The sequence below is a fragment of the Castanea sativa genome, chromosome 3 (assembly GCF_040712315.1).
Source record: "Castanea sativa cultivar Marrone di Chiusa Pesio chromosome 3, ASM4071231v1".
Lineage (NCBI taxonomy): Eukaryota > Viridiplantae > Streptophyta > Magnoliopsida > Fagales > Fagaceae > Castanea > Castanea sativa.
In genome coordinates, this window is record NC_134015.1 from 1,250,022 (window position 1) to 1,266,446 (window position 16,425).

The 16,425-nt window shown below is 35.3% G+C and overlaps 1 long non-coding RNA gene across 2 annotated transcripts; it reads left to right on the forward strand.

Annotated features, from left to right (window-relative positions):
- Positions 1-530: 530 nt before the first annotated feature.
- Positions 531-7,401, forward strand: LOC142627076 (uncharacterized). Of its 2 annotated transcripts, XR_012842753.1 has the most exons (9): positions 531-571; positions 659-793; positions 1,885-1,992; positions 2,117-2,278; positions 3,231-3,327; positions 3,995-4,106; positions 5,016-5,156; positions 5,964-6,095; positions 6,745-7,401. It is a non-coding gene; the product is annotated as an uncharacterized LOC142627076 (long non-coding RNA). The 2 variants fall into 2 exon arrangements; XR_012842754.1 differs by lacking the exons at positions 531-571; positions 659-793; positions 1,885-1,992; positions 2,117-2,278 and adding an exon at positions 2,506-2,628.
- The last annotated feature ends 9,024 nt before the right edge of the window (positions 7,402-16,425 follow it).

Genomic DNA, 16,425 nt, shown 5'->3' on the forward strand with positions numbered 1-16,425 from the left:
ACATAAATTTGAATTAGCACGGTTTATTGTTGTTGCTTAGATTCAGCTATATTGTGATGTATCCAAAATTGCTTGATGGGTTTACTAAAATTTCACAAATAATTAAAAAAAAAAAAATAGAAGGCTGGAATTTTAGATAGAATACGTTTGGATGCAGCGTTTTCCAGCTGCGTCCACGTTTTTTATTTTTTTTTCCACGCGCATATGTCACTGTTTATTGGTCATGAACAGTGATTTTAGGCCAATGACCAGTACTTTTTGGGATGAACAGTAATTTTTACGCATTAAAAAATTATTTTTGTACAGTGTTTTCAGTTTTCAGTTTTCAGCAATAAGTTCTATCCAAACAGACCCATAGACTAATCAGATGAATAGAGTCACCAAATATTAACTCATTTGCATTTAAAAGTAAACAACTAAATTCAAATGCCTACCTCTTTCTATTTCATTTGCGGTTTAATATTTATATGGGTCTTGCTCATTTTCTTGATTTCGGTACACTAATCTCAAAGAACTCATGGTTATCTTTAGGGGTTTGGATTCTGAAACGTCCTCTGCTTGATATGGATTGGTAATTTTTTCCTACTTATTTCATCCTCTAGCTATATCATTTGCTTTTCAATATTTATATGGGTGTTGCTCATTTTCTTGATTTCAGGTAAACAAACAATGACCTTCTGTAATTTTATCAATTTTGGGAAAACTCACAACGACACTGTCAGCAATGGTTTTCTTAAGGGCATGTTGATGAAATCTTGAAATCTGTGTGTGTGCAAGTCTGAACCAATAACGGGTAACTTCTTCCTCTTCTGCTACTTCTGTCATTTGGCTGAAACATCAATTTATTATTTTAATTATCTCTCAATCTCCCACCAAAGAAATTACTAGCAACTTTGTCAAATTTAGGCCAAACTCACAACAACACCATCACCGATGATTCTATCTAGTAGGACCACTATTTGCAACATTACCGGAATGCATGTGTGAATGTAAGGAAGAATTTTTATTTTTATTTTTTAAAAAGAACCCAAACTGAATGGTGCTGAAACTTTACTAGTAGATTTCTATTATTGGCATATGTATGGCCTTGTTATTTAATATTTTTATTTTTACCATCTACAACTTACGCAACCTTCTATCCTTAATTTTGAGGGCTTGAATGTACAGTTGCTAATCTTCAGGCTTTGATGTTACAACTTTAAAAGCTTGAATCTGGATGCACATAGATTTCTTGTCTTGGTGATGTGTTTCTTGTCAATGAAGATAGGGAAGAGTGGGAAATTTTGATAAATACTTGCTATTTGTTGCAATCTATGGTTGCCTTTTTTGGAAAGGGCACCATAAAAAGTGGAAGAGGAGAAGATAGGACCAGTCCAAACTTCCTTGATCTAGGCACTTAAATTTTGTTTCTTGAATGTGTTACTCTGTCCTTTCTACTACTTTTTAAAAAAAATCTATTTCTGCATTTGTTTGTTGTTCCATGGTCAATAATGCCACAGGAATTTTTTGCTATCCTTCAGTCTAGACATCGTGTAAAATATTTCTCACTCTTTGGCCTTAATTCAATCTTAACATCGTATCATAGGGCTTTTTAAAGAAAGCTCTGTTATGACTTCAAAGATGCTAGTAAAATTTGTACATAATCCTTTATCTTTGTATATCAACGCCAGAAAATTATTATTTCTTCATTCTATGAGTAATACTAGAAATCAGACCATGGTGCAATGGTAAGTTCCCTCCACCCAAACCATGTGTAGTTGGGGCAAAAGCATGAGTCTTGTGCATTGGGTATAATAATTCTATGAGTAACACTACTATAAAAGATTAGGTACTTGCAAGTTATCTATTTATAAAGTAATATTGTATTCTTATTTCTTGTCTTAGAGTTTGAAGTATTTCGTTACATGGAAGTGTGTGAAGTGCACAAGGTGACCATCAGGGATTCAGGCAAGAAGAGGAGACAGAATAGCTTGCATTATGTACTCTTCTACTGTAAGGCATATCTCAATATTTTTGCTTAATCATCTTTCTGTTTCTACTTATAATTTTCTCCATCTATAAAAACCTCATGCTGAATTTCTAATTTTCTTTTGGTCTTATTTCAACCAAACATCAGATTTGGGGTAGTACATTTTATGATGAAGCAAGGTGTCACTCATGGATGAAAATTTTAGAAAGCGCTACGGAAGATACTCCTTTATCAGTTCACTCTGCAGCAAGGAAGTGTATCATTGCCATCTCCCCTGAGTAATCCATATTATATGGTGGGTGATGAAAGGTGAGCTAGCTAATTGACCAATTTTCAACTTAAGTAATTTCTACCATTATTTGTTAGGGTATGAAATCTAGTGTGCTAATTTTCTTGACTTAGTGTTACAGATTTAGGAGATCTAGTCCAAAGGTGTGCAGAGTGTGGGGGAGAATGGAATGTTACCACCCGGAGTGGAGGGGATGAGCTGAGAAATGCCTCTCTTGTTTTTTCCCATCAGTAGTTGCCCAATTTTGGAATGGCATTCAAAAATGAACAGACCCCAATTAGTAAATAATATGTTCAACAAAAAAGAAGAAGGCAATGAAGCCATATTACAATTGTTTTCTTTGGGCTGTTCAATTCTAATTCACATATAGGTAGCTTTATGTTCTTCTTTTCATGCTATTGCATTTGCTTTTTAATCCGTGGTCAATAACTTTAATTTCCAACCCTTAAGGTTGCAGAAATGTTTTGGTCTTACTTATTCAGAACATCATGCAAAATGTTTTGTTCTCATTTGGCCTCATTCATTGTACACATTATGCAAACTCAAAACTAAGATAGGTAGGTAGTGACTGAAACAGAAAATTCAGAGATAGAGAAAGAGAAATGGGCAAGGCTTTAAGTACAAAAACCCCAATGCTTATAAAAAAAAAGAGGAAGCCCTATTATCCATTCAAAGATGCTGCAAACAAGCTTAACCTGTAATCTGGTTTTCTATAGCAGTCCATCTTAAATGGTGACATATGAAAAGTGAACTATTTAATTTTTTAATAACTGTACTCATTCTTCCATTTATCGTTTAGTTCTACAACCTTTTTTCATTCAACTGGTAATAATTTTTTTTAAAGAAGAAAGCGGGGTGCCCTCATACCTCAAACCTATAATTATTAATCATTTGGTCTTCATGTTATAGGGTTATGTACTTGCTATCTATCAAGTTCCTAAGTAAATATTTTGTGCTTTTTGCTTTTTTCAGAGGCTTGTTTAGAGCATGGGAGAGTGCAAAGTATGAGAAGCGATTACCAGTAGATATGCAGATGTTACAAATACTTTGGCTTCATTTGTTGGATTAAGTAACCATCTCAATCCCTTTGGAACTAATAATCAAGATATGCTTGTGATTTTTATTTTGAGCATTGGACACAGACACAAGATCTATCTTAAGAGAGAAAACCCTGATATGGTAGATGATATATTTTTCTTAGTTTGTTTGTTTGATTATTAAATCCATACTTTTTGTTGCTTCTCCTTTGCATAAAGTCTTTGATAGCTTTGTTTTGTTGTAGGAATTGGAATTATACTTTTTGGGTTATATACTTATTTTTATGCTCCTCATCTTGCATAAGAGTTAAATAAATTGCTGGTTTTTGTTGATTCTAATGTTTTTAAGTGGGTTTTCAACATCGAATGCTTAGTAGTGAAGTCTACTGTAGGAATTGACACTCTGCTGTTGGAAATAGTCTGTACAACTAGTCACTCAAAAATTTATAAAAAAGAAGAAAGAAAGAGAAAGCATTGCTAAGTACTCTTTGGATTGCTCGTGTATGGCTCATGATGCTCATCCCTAGTTTAATGCTTAGGCTTTGAAATTCCTCTTAACGTGTTATATCTTCTTGAAATAGAGGCTAGGCCTCTAGGCCTTATATTTATTTTAGATCATTATCATTGTTGTCCTTTGTGATTAAAAGTATATTATTCTAATCATTTAAAACATTATGTTTTTCATTGCAACTTCTTTAGTTTAGTGATGCTTGTATAATCCCTGAAGCCCACCCACCAGACCCTGAGGACAAAGAAGGGATGTTCAGCGACAACTTGGGGATGCGAGCAAGGATTTTGAATTGCCTTGGAAGTAAGTTTTCCTGTTTTACGTACAAATATTTCCAAGGCACAAATTTCCCAAATTTGTCCTTCAAATATTACTCTGATGCCTTAATAGGTTCTTTGTCTGTCATGCAACTATTTGTTTTATTCTATCTTTCTCTACCTTAATCTATCGGAACGATTGTCACTGATCATATAAATCACAGATGAAGCTAATTAAGCTAGGCACAGACCTTGGCTGAAGTTATAAGCATGGGGAATGGTGTTGTGTTCTCCAGTGTGGTGTTCCACAGTGATAATGATCTAAATGATTGACCTCCAATTTCATCTGTTTTTAGCTTTAATGTCCTCTGTTTTCTCCTCATCATCTGGCAAACATTTAAAGTTTGCATTTTTATTCTTCTTTTCTTATTTCTTTTTTGTTTTATTTTTCACCTTATCTAAAGATGTAGAACAATAGATTTGTATGTGTTTGTAATCACTTTTTCGAATATCTATATTATTACCATAAAATTGTTTAAACATTTTTTTTGATAGGTAAGAAAAACAATTGTTCAAACATCATTCCACCATGTGGTTGATTTAAGTTTTAAATCATAGTCAACAAGTTGCAAATTACCAGGGATTAAGAGGTCTAGTCAAAGCTTCCCTTTTCCACATTGTTTTGTCAATATAAGAATATCTAGCTCTGCTTTTTTAGACATCGTGAATTGATTTATCTCAATCTCACTCAATTAATATAATTTTGTCAAATAATACCAGTTTGCCTTTCAGCTCAATTTACGTCCAGTACACAAAATATTTTGTATATTATTCAGAATGGTGCACTTATTGTGAATTTGCTAGAATTGGTAGGTGGGGAATCAAATCCTTAAATTGTTCTCCAAATGCAATTTAAAAGAGCTCACACATTGCAAATGTCTTTGCTCTTTGCTAGAAAAGCATAATAGAAGAGTAGTATGGATGGGAGCTCTATCCCATCCATAGGAAACATGCCATACTTGACGTGTTAACTTTGAGGACAAAAAAGTTCAGCAAGAAATTGGAGATGCAAGGAAGATTCTGAACTGCCTAGGAGGTAAGTCTTCCCACTTTACATGCTAGTATGTCCATTGACCAAATGTTCTCAGATTTGTACTTCAAATAGTGATCTGATTCTGTATTAGGCTCTTTATTTGACATGTTTGGTTTCTTTTGTCTTTCTTTTGCCACATTAATCTGTTGGTATAATACTATGATTCAAATCATAGACAAGGGTAATTAACATACTTAAACAATTCGAGATAGAACTTACAAGCATGGAGAATGGTATTTTCTATTATAGGGTGAGTTTTATATTGATGATGATTTGAAAGATTGGCCTCCAATTTCGTCCTTTGTTGCCATTATGTCCTCTGTTTTTTTGCCGTCACTCGTAAGGTACATCATACATGACCTCTATTATATTTAAATTTCCAAGCAGTTGTAGCACCAGCATTCTTGGTAGGAGAATTGAAGTTAAAAAAAGGGTATATTCTTTTATCATTGACTTTTTTGTACTTCTTAACTTATAATGATACCTTCAAATTGAAATTGCAACTCTCATTTGCTTCTCTTTTATTTGTATTTGTATTTTTATTTTATTTTACTTTTTTTTTTTTTTGTGTTTTTGACTGAAATGCTATTTTTCACACTGTTTGGATGAAAAAAAAAAAATTTCATTTGCCAGCCAACATTCGTTTTTTTTTTTTTGTTGAGAAAAGAACAACATTTGGCAGTTGCAAAGAACTCTAAATATTCAAAATTTGAATTGTTTGTTATTGTTTCAAAACATCAAAATTGATAGTGACTATGCGCGTAAAGAGTTAAAAGACCTTTGTTGTTTAGCTATAATGTCCATTTGCAGTTCAATTTCTATACTATTTGCTGAGTTCGTGGCTTCAGCCTTCCCGCACAATCAGCAACTTATTTTCAAAGTACATGTACAAAATAAACTCTGGGTTCTGGTAGACTGGCACTGCATATCTCAACTTGACAGGTACATATTTAGTATTCTTATTTTTCTCATAATGTGCTTTTCTGTTAACTTTTTCATGTTATCCGAGAAGTAGAACAATATAATTATGTAATTATCATTATGAATTTTTATATTATTACTGTAAATATTGCCTAATGTCATTCTGCTGTGTTTTTGTGAGTTTAAATTCACATTGAACAAGTTTCAACTTCCAGGGTATTAGAGGTCTAGTCCAAGCCTTCTTTTACATAATGTTCATATAAATAATTGCCTTACATAGAATGTTTCATTGAAATACTGGTCTTATATCCAGCATACTGAAAAACTTACTAAATTTTTCAATATGTTGTACTCTTCTTTGAGAAATTGCTAGAATTCATTGGTGTGGAATCAAACACCAGATTGATCTTGGGATGGATGGATGTTACAAGAGCTTAAATATTGCAAGTATAATTGTTCTTTTCTAGAAAAGGGCATTAGAAGAGAAATTTTCCCATTATTGTCCATAGATAAAATCATTTTGATTTCAAAAGTAAAAAATTTCCCTTAGATTTGCCATAATAAACCTATAGTTGAAACTTTTCATTTCTCAAGCTTCACTCATAAGTCTGTTTTTCTCTTTTCTCCCATTTGTCTTAAATCAATAACCTCATTTGTAAAACTTATGCAGTACCTATTGGAGAAGAGTAGTCTATACTGGTGAAATTGTTTGGTGAGGATGCACCTCAAATGGCCATGTCTTACATTCTCACACAAGTTGCTATTGAGAAAGATCCAGAAGCAGAATGGCAAAGGTCATTACGATGAACAAAAAAGCTCCCTTTCTCTCCTCTCTGAAGCTTTGTCCTTTTCTCGAAGCTCTATACTCAATTCATAGATGCAAAAATGCTTATAGACAAGGCGCTACTCAACACCATGGATGTCAAGAAGAAACAATGTCAAGTGATTCTTCTTTTATATTTCATTTTTCTGTTCATTAATAATCAAAGATAAAATCTTGCAGCTGAAAGACATGCCGGAGTTGTAATAATCTTGAATCAGCCAGTTCGCTATAAGTCAAGTCAACAAGGTGGCTTTAGAAGCAAATTGTTTATATATTTATGTTGTACATGTGTGTTGTGCTTTTGTGCGGAGCTGTAATTAAATAATTCAAGCCTAAATGGCTAGGGCAGCTAATATTCAAGTGCTTTTGGTCCTGTTAACTTGGTATATGAAAGATTGGTGCCCTGAAGTTTGATTTGTAATTGTGATAATCCTCTTCACATTTGAGGAGTTAATGAGAAGATTCAATTGTATTCTAGAGTTAGATGCAATAAAAAGCTGTTGAAAAGTATTTGTTCACATTCCTGAGGTTTTATGAGTAATGCTAAAGTTACAAATTATTTTACAATATTTTTATAAATTGTTAATGTGACCAACCTACTATAAACATTATTTTTTTCACTTTCTAATATTTACTTATTACATCAGTAACTTGTAAAAAAAATTGTAAGATAGTTTATACCTCTAGCATTTTTTCTTCTTTTATAGTTGGGTTTGGTAGGCACAAAATCCTAGGCAATTTGTGGGCTTGAATGGGTTGAAAACAAAAAACTGGATTTATTGAATGCTACGTCAATCTATCAACATTTAGTATTCTCAGTTGATCAAGCATGAGTCGTGATCACTACGGGTTGCGCAATAAAATGCACTTCATCTTGAATACATTTTAACACTTGTTTAAGTCTGCCAACATTTAAACCTAGTCTCAACAATTCAAGTTTATGGAAATGTTCAATCTGGATATTGTCAAACGATTAAATCTTGTAAGTGACAACAAGTTAGTCACATCTTTAATTCTATTGTCCGTACCTTTTTACAAAAGGAAAAACAAAATTAAGAGCTCTGTATTTGTTTTAAATTTTAAATTTTTATATTAAAAAATTCAAAATTATTTTTTTCTTATAAAGAGAGAATTTTTTTTTTTTTTCACATTTGTGACTTTAGTTAAACAAGATAAGTCAAATCCTTTCGAGTATTATAGTATTCAAATTTGGTGTATTTTCGTTCTCAAAAAAAAAAAATATATATATATATATATATATTGGTTTTTTTTTTCCTTATAAAATTCACGCTTAGTAGACTCACCAAAAAAAAAAAAAATTCCTTAAAGCTTAACACTAAGCTCAATTTTGTTTTATTTTTTTTGTTAATATCTATGTAACTCAACTAAATTAACACTTCCTGATATTTTTAACAAAAACGTTTAAAGTTCAAATCTCTTTTTCCTATTATAACTATGAAATTGATAAATAAATAAAAAATTAATATTAATTAAAGAAGTGGTATTTATCCATGAATCTATAGTGTGGTGAATAAAACCTGAAACCTTCAAGTTTACGTTACATCTCAAGTCGATTGACCCTACCTCTAGGGGTACTTATGGAAGTAACACTAAGCTCATTTTTTAGTTTCAAAAACTTGTTTTGTTCTAGAGCTTTATTTAAGTTCATTAACATAGCATAACTTGCATAGCAATTGTATATTAAACACAATATTTATTTCAAAAATTTCTCTTTAAAATTGCACATTAATTAATTATAGGGTTAAAAAGATTTCAATTAATTAAAAAAAATATATTGAGTATTTTTATAAGTATAACAAAAATTCACAATATTTTCAAAATTGTTTACCACCTCACACATGAATTATAAAATAAATTAATTAATTAGATAGAAGAATGCAAATTCCGTTGGATTATTGTAAAATTGTTGTCATAGTTTTGTTGAAAAATATTACTTCTAAATTCTAATAGGTTATACCTTAAGAGTTGGCTTAACAGTTCTTAAGGTCTTATAATATACATGAAATCTTGGATTTGAAACTTCTTGCCAAATACTCGAAGAGATTTGAAGATTCTAAACACTTTTTTGTTATAGCCATTAAAAAAATGTTATTAAAAAATATTATCTGAGAAGTAGAACAATATAATTATGAAATTCTCATTGCGAATTTTTATATTATTACTGTAAATGTTGCTCAATGTCATTCTGCTGTGTTTATGTGAATTTAAGCTCTATACTCAATTCATAGATGCAAAAATGCTTATAGATGAGGCTCTAGTCAACATCATGGATGTCAAGAAGAAACAATGTCAAGTGATTCTTCTGTTAAATTTCATTTTTCTGATCATAAATAACCAAAGACAAAATATTGTAGCTGAAAGATGCACAGGAGTCTTAATAATCTTGAATCAGCCAGTTTGCTCAACCTTAAATCAACAAGGTGGCTTTAGAAGCAGGTTTTTCATATATTTATGTTGTGTGTTAGAAATACTGAATTGAATAGTATTGTATTTCACACCGAAAGAATATACATGAGTGCCTTTATATAGGAGGCATATGAGTGCAGTACAAGTAAATATGAGTGTAGTATAAGTAAGAGTGCTATACAAGTAAGAGTGCTAAACAAGTAAACTAGTTGGGCCTAAAGCCCACAACACTATATATGTTAACAGCCCCCCTCAAACTCAAGTTGGATGTGAGACCAACTTGAGGTTATCAACCAAAGTACGAAGGCGTCCCTTAGGATGTGACTTGGTGAAGATATCTGCAAGTTGATCTGTAGAGGAGACTGAGATTAGCTTGAGAACACCATGGACAAGATGATAACGGATAAAATGACAATCGATCTCGATGTGTTTAGTCCCTTCATGGAAGACATCATTGTGAGCAATATGAATGGCACTTTTGTTGTCACAATAAAGAGGAGTAGCAGAGGATGTCGACACACCTAAGTCTTTGAGAAGCCATCGTAGCCAAAGAAGCTCAGATGTGGTATCGGCAAGGGCACGATATTCTACTTCAGTACTAGAACGGGTCACATGAGTTTGTTTCTTGCTTCGCCAAGAAATCAGAGAAGAACCAAGAAGAAAGCAATAACCAGTGGTGGACCTGCGATCAGTGGGATCTCCTGCCCAATCAGCATCAGAAAATGCACGGAGAACAAGAGGAGACCGAGCAGAGTAGAAAAGACCATGGAAGAGAGTGCCCTTTAGGTACCGAAGAATGCGCAGAACAGCAGCATAATGAGTCGATCGTGGAGCAGATAGATATTGGCTCACCTGGTGAACATCATAGGAAATGTCTGGATGAGTAACAGTGAGATAAACTAGGCTGCCAACTAAGCGTCTGTAAAGAGAGGGATTAGACAATGGTTTCCCTTCTGAGGGAGTCAGATGCGCATTAAGCTCGACTGAAGTGTCAACAGTCTTGCTATCAGTGAGTCCAGCTCTAGACAAGAGTTCAGAGGCATACTTGGCTTGAGTAATGTAAAGTCCATCTGTAGAATGAGTGATTTCAAGACCCAAGAAGTAGCTAAGATGTCCAAGATCTTTCATCTCAAACTGCTGACTGAGAAAATCTTTGAGTTCTTGAATGCCACTGAGGTCATCACCAGTTATGATCATATCATCCACATACAGGAGAAGTAAAATAGTGCCTTTGTCAGTGCGATGAAGAAATAAGGCAGAATCATAATGACTGGCCATGTAACCCAAACAAGAGATGGTAGAGCTGAACTTGGCAAACCAAGCACGTGGAGCTTGTTTAAGGCCATAAAGTGCACGTCGAAGGTGACAAACCTTGTTTGATTCAACAGAGAGACCAGGAGGAGGTTGCATATAAACTTCTTCACTCAAATCCCCATTAAGGAATGCATTTTTGACATCCATCTGGAAAAGATCCCATTTACTGGCAGCAGCAACAGCTAAGAGGGCACGAACAGATGAGATACGAGTAACCGGAGCAAAGGTCTCTTCATAATCAATCTCATACTCCTGTGTAAAATCTTTTGCAACAAGACGAGCTTTGTAGTGCTTAATGGACCCATCAGAGCGAGTCTTAATCTTGTAGATCCACTTACAACCAACCACAGATTTCCCAGGGGGGAGAGTGACCAAGTCCCAAGTATGGTTTTTAGATAATGCATCAAGTTCCTCTTTCATTGCAATCTGCCATAAAGGGTCAGTGGAAGCCTCACGATAGGTGTGAGGCTCGTGCAATGTAGCAAGGGCAGTGTAACAATGATAGTCAAGTAAATGTGTAGGAATGGACCTTACCCGAGTTGAGTGACGAGGTGGAATGTCTTGTACATGATCTTCAGGCGGAGCAGGAGCAGGGGAACCAGGATCAAGGTTGGGTAGCTCGTCTTCGACCTGTTCATCTTCCACCTGTTCATTAAAAGGGGAACTAGGAAAGGGATCAAGGATTTCTGGTGGTTGGACAGAGAAGTTATTAAGAGAATCAGGAGCAGCTACAGGAGGATCAGGATCAGGATCAGCTATAGGAGGGTCAGGAGCAGCTACAGAAGGAATTTGTGTCTCATCTGGAAATAGATCTAAGACAGAAGAGGAAGATAAAGAAGCACGGAAGTGAGAGAGCTCGACAAAGAGGCGATGTTCCCAAAAGACAACATTGTGGGAGACACGAAGACGATGAGAAATAGGATCATAACACCGATACCCCTTTTGAGTTTCGCCATAACCAAGAAAACAACAAAGTCTTGACCTAGGCTCAAGTTTGTTATGCTCATGTGGCTGAAGAAGAACGAAACAAGCAGAGCCGAATGAGCGTAGGTGGTAATAGTTTGGAGGTGACCCAAATAGGCGCTCATATGGAGTTTGATTTTGGATGACAGGACTGGGAATGCGATTAATAGTATGAACAACATGAAGAGCAGCTTCGCCCCAAAAAGGAGCAGGAACTTTGGCAGAGAGAAGAAGAGCACGAACAGTGTCAAGAATATGACGAAGTTTTCGTTCGGCTCTACCATTTTGCTGAGAGGTACCTGGACAAGTTAGTTGATGAACAGTGCCATAGGAATGCAAAACAGCTTGGAAAGCATATTGAGTGTACTCAAGAGCATTATCAGATCGAAAAATTTTGATACGTTTAGAAAATTGAGTTTCAACCATTTTTGCAAAATTAGAATACACTTGCAATAATTCAAAACGATATTTCATATTAAAGATCCAGCTATAGCAAGAGTAATCATCAACAAAGACAACAAAATATCGAGATCCACCAATACTAGAGACAGAGGAAGGTCCCCAAACATCAGAATGAATAAGGTCAAAGATATCAGTGGATATAGATTCACTAGAATTGAAAGGCAAAGCTGGTTGTTTTCCTAATTGACATGAAACACAATCAAAATTTTCTGTAGACACTGAACCTAGCAAACCTCTAGAAGCCAATTGTTGTACACGAGAAGAAGATGCGTGACCAAGTCGAGCATGCCAAAGAGCAAGAGAAGGAATAGAGGAAACTGCAGCAGCTGCGGCAATAGAAACAGGAGCAACAAGTGGAAGACGAAGGTTGTCCACGGGAAACATACGCCCAACTCTGGGACCGGTCCCTAGCTCCTGTCCCGTCCTTGGATCCTGCACAATACACCCAGAATAATCAAATATGATTCGATAACCCAACTCAGCTAATTGCCCCACAGAAAACAAATTGTAAGAAAGGTCAGGAACATTAAAGACCCCAGAAACGGAGAAGTTGGAGGTTGAAACGGAACCTATATTATGACCAGACATTGTAGAACCATTTGCTGTATGAATAGTAAGAGGATGTGGTGCAGGTTTAAATTCAGAAAATAAGGACGAGTGAGGTGTCATGTGATTGCAACAAGGAGAATCCATAAGCCAAGAGGAAGGAGACATACCGGACAAAGCTGAGAGAGAAGAGGAATAAGATGCATTACCAATCATACGAATGACATTGGCGATGATGTTTTTAAGGTCATCTGTGGTCATGGTGAAAGTGCGACCTGAAGACTCAGACTGTGCAAAGACGGGAGCCATTGGTTGGACACTCTCAATGTCAGCAATAGTGGCAGAAGAACCTGAAACAGCTAATTTATTGCGCTGAAAACAAGTCTCAATATTATGGCCAAAACGTTTGCAAAAATTGTGAAAACGTTTACTAGATTGTCTGCGATGATTGTTGCAAAAGGAAGAAGACCTGTCCTTATTCTTCATTTAGAAGCAAAATATGCAAAAATGGATTGCAAAAATGAAATCTACGCGAAAAACTGAGTAAGGAGAACCTGGCCCGAAAAAGTCAACTCCAGAAAAGTCAACGGTCAAAGTCAATGGTCAACGGTCCAAGTCAACGGTCAACGGTCAGATGACGTCAGCAGAGAGCTGGAAGGTGACGTCAGCGATGACGTGGCAGGATGACGTGGCAAGCTGACGTGGCGGATGACGTGGCAGATGACATGGCTAGGGCTGACGTCAGCAGGACGAATCTGGCGCGTGGCGGCTCAGTTCGGCGCGTGGAGGCGCGTGACCTTCAGGGCAAAACCTTTGGGCGGCGCATGAGGGCGCGTGGAGACTCCGATGACTGTAAGGTTTTCACGAGCAGGCAGATCGGAGCAAGACGATCTTCGTGATACCTTCAGAAAATTTTTCGGAGCAATATTCACGGCGGTGCTGAAAAAAGGCAGTGGTCTTTGCAGTGTTCGAACTCCCCAACGGCGGCTGCTACAGGTCCAGAACCTGAGGACGATGTCTGGAAGACTCGAAAGTTCAACGGCGAAAGACTGTGGCAGTTGTTGTGACAGTGGAAGCAATATGAAGAATGGAGTTACACCAATAAAGACAAGACTGCGAAGAAAATGTCAGAGCAGTGGCTCTGATACCATGTTAAAAATACTGAATTGAATAGTATTGTATTTCACACCGAAAGAATATACATGAGTGCCTTTATATAGGAGGCATATGAGTGCAGTACAAGTAAATATGAGTGTAGTACAAGTAAGATTGCTATACAAGTAAACTAGTTGCGCTTTTGTGTGGAGCTGTAATGAAATAATCCAAGCCTAAATGGCTAGGGCAGCTAAATTTCAAGTGCTCTTGGTCCTGTTAGCTTGGTTTATGAAAGATTGGTGCCCCGAAGTTTGATTTGTAATCGTCATAATCCTTTTGACATTTGAGGAGTTCGTAAAGAGGAGATTCAATTGTATTGCAGAGCGTGTGCAATATTGTATTGTATGCAAGGTTGTCAAAATCGGGATCCTACGTAGGATCGTAGGAGGTAGGTGAGATCGTAGATCGTAGGATCGGATCGTAAATCGTAAGATCCTATATTATTTGAGAAAAAAACAAAAAAAAACAAACATTTGTATGTTAAATAATCACATAAATTATACAGTCATTAATATAATTACCATACATCACTATATTCATTTATAAGCATCATTTAAAGAGGTCAAAAATCTCAAAACATGACACTTTATTGGAATATTTTTTATTCGGATCCAACTGGCACACTCTCTACATTAGAGTTGAAAATTTTGGTCTATTGGGATTTTATTTTTCATTTAAGTCTAACTGAGCAATCTATTAAGTTTAAAAACATTACAAGAAATAAAGGTCGTTTGGGATCGTCAGAATCGTGTGATCCTATCGATCCTGAACGATCGCAAAGATCCTTGAAAGATCCGAATCGTTTTGAGCAGGTGAGATCGTAAAATCGTAGGATCGTAGAATCCAGATCGGGATTTTGACAACCATGATTGTATGTATACGCCAATTATGTTTTTTTTTATTTCTTTAGTAGTATTATAGAAAATGATCAGTGATTTTCTCAAATCTCTTGAAATTTTTAATAGTGTACTGTGCTATAAAAGATTAAGAAACAAAGAATTGTTATACTGTTTAGTCTGTTTCCTATTCTATTGTCTACAATGAGTACAAATATCCCATTCAAGTCAAGCAGCTTGTTGGAATTTGTTGCAGCAACTTCAATTACTAGATTGTCAGTTCTTCAGATTTGATCTTTGAAGGGGGCCTTTTTGGTCAAAATACACGTGTTAGAATGCTCATCGAACAAAGGCTTGTGGGTTGGGAATTGGGTCTGGTTCGTTTTGCGAAGTAGGCCCTATTGAAATTGGGCCTGGTAAGTCCTGCAGAATGGGCTTCCGTTGAACCAGTCTGCAGCAAAGCAAACGCTCCAAACAGACAGCAAAATACAACAACACGGTCTAATAACAGTTAGTTCACAGCAAAATCAGCATATATTTCTCAATAAATATCTGATGAGTACATTTACACATGTTTTGGGCCACTCTTGGGTCTGCTTTTGCTTTTCTCATAAGCTTTGACGTGAAGGTTGTTTTTATCCTCTTTTTCTTAACCGCGGGCGACCAGGCCATTGCTGCACCTCGTCAAATTGGCCGAGGCATGGGCTTGGTGGGCCCTTCAGCCCCTTTTTCTCTTGTCTTTCTTGGGCTTCTTTGGTTGGGCTTGGGATTTCATTTGCTAGTCCAACAATGTTAAAAAAAAATGGGCAGCAACCATTTTCAACTGAGCTTGAGGTTCAATGTTCCTTAGGCAATTTATGGGCTTGAATTGGTTGAACACAAAAAACTAGAATCCTTGACTCTTGATTGACCGAATGCTTACCTAAATCAATTGATACTTTTAAGTATTCTCAATTGATCAAGCATGTGTCGAGCAAATGTCGTGATCGCTACAAGTTGTACAATAACTTGCACTTCATCCTGAATACAAATTAACACTTGTTTAAAGACTACAAACATAATAAGTAAATTTGTTCCAGTTTGCTAACACTAAAACCTAGTCTCAACAATTCTAGTTTATGAAAGTGTTCAACTTGGACATTGTCAAAGTATTGAATCTTTTAAGTGACATCAAATAAGTCACTTCTTTGATTCTATTGTCCGTACCTTTTTACAAAACATAAAAAAGTTCTAGTATTCGAACAGCTTTGGACACTATTGTTAGGGAAAAATCACAAAATAAAATATAAGATAGCTTTGAACTTGTTTTAAATTAAAAAAAATTCTATATAAAAAAAATTCAAAAATATTTTTTCTTAAAAAGAGAGAATTTGTTTTTGTTTTTTTTTTTTTAAAAATTTATAAAACTCACTTTTAGTTGACTGACCAAAGAAAATTTCCATAAAGCTTAACACTAAGCTCAATTATTTTTTTTTTTTGGTCAATAACCTTGTAACATTCAAAGTTTAAATATCTTCTCCCCATTGTAACTACAGAGTTGATAAAAAATAATTTAAATATTAATTAAGGAAATGGTATTTATTTATGAATTTATAGTGTGGTGAATAAAACCTGAGATCTCTAAGTTTATGTCACATCTCGAGACCCAAATTTATTTGAACTTCCGTGGAAGTAAGTTTTCCTGTTTTACATACAAATATTTCCAAGGAACAAAATTCCCAAATTTGTCCTTCAAATATTGCTCTGATGCCTTAATAGGTTCTCTATCTGGCATGCAATTATTGGTTTATTCTATCTTTCTCTACCTTAATCTATTTGTGTGGTT